Source organism: Ambystoma mexicanum, chromosome 1p (assembly GCF_040938575.1).
Source record: "Ambystoma mexicanum isolate Mex_15411 chromosome 1p, UKY_AmexF1_1, whole genome shotgun sequence".
NCBI lineage: Eukaryota > Metazoa > Chordata > Amphibia > Caudata > Ambystomatidae > Ambystoma > Ambystoma mexicanum.
Window position 1 is genome coordinate 237,887,860 of NC_090921.1, and position 4,395 is coordinate 237,892,254.

The 4,395-nt window shown below is 51.4% G+C and overlaps 2 non-coding genes across 2 annotated transcripts; both read left to right on the forward strand.

Moving 5' to 3' along the window:
* Positions 1 to 72, forward strand: TRNAD-GUC (transfer RNA aspartic acid (anticodon GUC)). Its single transcript has one exon. It is a non-coding gene; the product is annotated as a tRNA-Asp (tRNA).
* Positions 73 to 2,926: 2,854 nt separating this feature from the next.
* Positions 2,927 to 2,998, forward strand: TRNAD-GUC (transfer RNA aspartic acid (anticodon GUC)). The gene has a single exon. It is a non-coding gene; the product is annotated as a tRNA-Asp (tRNA).
* The last annotated feature ends 1,397 nt before the right edge of the window (positions 2,999 to 4,395 follow it).

The window sequence follows — 4,395 nt, forward strand, 5'->3', positions numbered from 1 at the left end:
TCCTCGTTAGTATAGTGGTCAGTATCCCCGCCTGTCACGCGGGAGACCGGGGTTCAATTCCCCGACGGGGAGGTTAAACCTTTTCTGGATTTTTTTTAGTTCTTGACAAATATTCTTGAAGATTAGGCTGAGTCAAGTAGGGAATGGGTGCCAAGAACTGACTCTTTAAGAAAAAAGCACCGGCAACGCTAGTCATCGTACAATATTTGTGCACAATTGCTTACATTAGGCGGCCGGTCCACTTTATTGAGTCCCCCTCAGCACCATTTAGTGCTCCTGTTGTCTGCGAAGTCCAAATTGTAACCCTGAATCAGTTCCTCTTCTGACCCTTTGTATCATGTTACATGACGAGTAATGATCACCTGTTAGCTTTATCCCTAATTATAACTCTCACTCTTTCCCTGCATCTAACCCTAGCTCTAATCCCATCATTAACCTCGGTCCGGGCACACGCGTGAACCCTTACTCTCATCTCAGCCTCTCCTGGTGATACATCACACCTGGGATCGTTTGCTCCCTGTGGGCTGTGGGAAATTCGCTACCAGCACGCCCTGGAAGTGGGGCTCATTCCGCTGCAACGGGAGGTCTTCCCAGGACGCGTCACAGCTCAACGCAAGAGCTCCTGGGTTTCGAAGGCTCTTGCAGCAAGCCTTCACAAAGCAGCAGGGAGCGCCGTTCCAGATGGGAAACTTGAGACTGGATGTCCAGAAAAGCAAGACGTCAGAAGCGAAACCTTTTTCCTGCAGGGTGTGGCATACCATCCGCTTGCTCATTGCGACAGAGGTGGCACTAATGAAGGAAGAGGTCAACGTTACGTTCTTCTTTAAAATGCAAGGCCAGGAAAAGTGGCAGCGGTGGGATTTGAACCCACGCCTCCGAAGAGACTGGAGCCTTAATCCAGCGCCTTAGACCGCTCGGCCACGCTACCTCCCTGCTAGTCGCCGAAAGCGGAACTTGACCCGTTGCCCGGCCCGCTTTAGTGCTTTGCCTTTTCTCCTTGGAAAGTCTGGAGACAGGCAGTGGAAGGGCAGGCAAACTGTCAGGTGCGCAGAGGAGGGGAGACCATGAGGCAAGGTGGGAGATGGGGGCAAGAAGTGAGAAAAAAACTAATCGCAAGCTAGGGCAGGATTCGGAAAGTGAAGCCGAAAAGGGGCTTAGCATGCAGCCCAGGGGTTTCTTTGACTGTCCTAAGCCCACAGGGACTTTGCCGTCCTCAGCTCATGAGACTTGAGATGGGTAGCTTGATTTGCTGAGGAAATGCGGGATGACAGATTCAACTCTGGAGTCAAACATAGCCCGGAACTATCGCCTTAAACTGAGTTTTAAGCCTGGTGCCGATAAAAAGAAAGAAATTAGCCTTAGATCGGGCAAGCCGTTTGACGGGGGAAAATGAGACCCCCTAGGCCAGCTAGGTGGTCGCTGGATGCTGTGCAGACATCAGCAGCTGTTCATTTCATGCCCTCACGTCTCCTCGTTAGTATAGTGGTCAGTATCCCCGCCTGTCACCCGGGAGACCGGCCGACGGGGAGGTTAAACCTTTTCTGGATTTTTTTTAGTTCTTGACAAATATTCTTGAAGATTAGGCTGAGTCAAGTAGGGAATGGGTGCCAAGAACTGACTCTTTAAGAAAAAAGCACCGGCAACGCTAGTCATCGTACAATATTTGTGCACAATTGCTTACATTAGGCGGCCGGTCCACTTTATTGAGTCCCCCTGAGCACCATTTAGTGCTCCTGTTGTCTGCGAAGTCCAAATTGTAACCCTGAATCAGTTCCTCTTCTGACCCTTTGTATCATGTTACATGACGAGTAATGATCACCTGTTAGCTTTATCCCTAATTATAACTCTCACTCTTTCCCTGCATCTAACCCTAGCTCTAATCCCATCATTAACCTCGGTCCGGGCACACGCGTGAACCCTTACTCTCATCTCAGCCTCTCCTGGTGATACATCACACCTGGGATCGTTTGCTCCCTGTGGGCTGTGGGAAATTTGCTACCAGCACGCCCTGGAAGTGGGGCTCATTCCGCTGCAACGGGAGGTCTTCCCAGGACGCGTCACAGCTCAACGCAAGAGCTCCTGGGTTTCGAAGGCTCTTGCAGCAAGCCTTCACAAAGCAGCAGGGAGCGCCGTTCCAGATGGGAAACTTGAGACTGGATGTCCAGAAAAGCAAGACGTCAGAAGCGAAACCTTTTTCCTGCAGGGTGTGGCATACCATCCGCTTGCTCATTGCGACAGAGGTGGCACTAATGAAGGAAGAGGTCAACGTTACGTTCTTCTTTAAAATGCAAGGCCAGGAAAAGTGGCAGCGGTGGGATTTGAACCCACGCCTCCGAAGAGACTGGAGCCTTAATCCAGCGCCTTAGACCGCTCGGCCACGCTACCTCCCTGCTAGTCGCCGAAAGCGGAACTTGACCCGTTGCCCGGCCCGCTTTAGTGCTTTGCCTTTTCTCCTTGGAAAGTCTGGAGACAGGCAGTGGAAGGGCAGGCAAACTGTCAGGTGCGCAGAGGAGGGGAGACCATGAGGCAAGGTGGGAGATGGGGGCAAGAAGTGAGAAAAAAACTAATCGCAAGCTAGGGCAGGATTCGGAAAGTGAAGCCGAAAAGGGGCTTAGCATGCAGCCCAGGGGTTTCTTTGACTGTCCTAAGCCCACAGGGACTTTGCCGTCCTCAGCTCATGAGACTTGAGATGGGTAGCTTGATTTGCTGAGGAAATGCGGGATGACAGATTCAACTCTGGAGTCAAACATAGCCCGGAACTATCGCCATAAACTGAGTTTTAAGCCTGGTGCCGATAAAAAGAAAGAAATTAGCCTTAGATCGGGCAAGCCGTTTGACAGGGGAAAATGAGACCCCCCTAGGCCAGCTAGGTGGTCGCTGGATGCTGTGCAGACATCAGCAGCTGTTCATTTCATGCCCTCACGTCTCCTCGTTAGTATAGTGGTCAGTATCCCCGCCTGTCACGCGGGAGACCGGGGTTCAATTCCCCGACGGGGAGGTTAAACCTTTTCTGGATTTTTTTTAGTTCTTGACAAATATTCTTGAAGATTAGGCTGAGTCAAGTAGGGAATGGGTGCCAAGAACTGACTCTTTAAGAAAAAAGCACCGGCAACGCTAGTCATCGTACAATATTTGTGCACAATTGCTTACATTAGGCGGCCGGTCCACTTTATTGAGTCCCCCTCAGCACCATTTAGTGCTCCTGTTGTCTGCGAAGTCCAAATTGTAACCCTGAATCAGTTCCTCTTCTGACCCTTTGTATCATGTTACATGACGAGTAATGATCACCTGTTAGCTTTATCCCTAATTATAACTCTCACTCTTTCCCTGCATCTAACCCTAGCTCTAATCCCATCATTAACCTCGGTCCGGGCACACGCGTGAACCCCTACTCTCATCTCAGCCTCTCCTGGTGATACATCACACCTGGGATCGTTTGCTCCCTGTGGGCTGTGGGAAATTTGCTACCAGCACGCCCTGGAAGTGGGGCTCATTCCGCTGCAACGGGAGGTCTTCCCAGGACGCGTCACAGCTCAACGCAAGAGCTCCTGGGTTTCGAAGGCTCTTGCAGCAAGCCTTCACAAAGCAGCAGGGAGCGCCGTTCCAGATGGGAAACTTGAGACTGGATGTCCAGAAAAGCAAGACGTCAGAAGCGAAACCTTTTTCCTGCAGGGTGTGGCATAACATCCGCTTGCTCATTGCGACAGAGGTGGCACTAATGAAGGAAGAGGTCAACGTTACGTTCTTCTTTAAAATGCAAGGCCAGGAAAAGTGGCAGCGGTGAGATTTGAACCCACGCCTCCGAAGAGACTGGAGCCTTAATCCAGCGCCTTAGACCGCTCGGCCACGCTACCTCCCTGCTAGTCGCCGAAAGCGGAACTTGACCCGTTGCCCGGCCCGCTTTAGTGCTTTGCCTTTTCTCCTTGGAAAGTCTGGAGACAGGCAGTGGAAGGGCAGGCAAACTGTCAGGTGCGCAGAGGAGGGGAGACCATGAGGCAAGGTGGGAGATGGGGGCAAGAAGTAAGAAAAAAACTAATCGCAAGCTAGGGCAGGATTCGGAAAGTGAAGCCGAAAAGGGGCTTAGCATGCAGCCCAGGGGTTTCTTTGACTGTCCTAAGCCCACAGGGACTTTGCCGTCCTCAGCTCATGAGACTTGAGATGGGTAGCTTGATTTGCTGAGGAAATGCGGGATGACAGATTCAACTCTGGAGTCAAACATAGCCCGGAACTATCGCCTTAAACTGAGTTTTAAGCCTGGTGCCGATAAAAAGAAAGAAATTAGCCTTAGATCGGGCAAGCCGTTTGACGGGGGAAAATGAGACCCCCTAGGCCAGCTAGGTGGTCGCTGGATGCTGTGCAGACATCAGCAGCTGTTCATTTCATGCCCTCACGTCT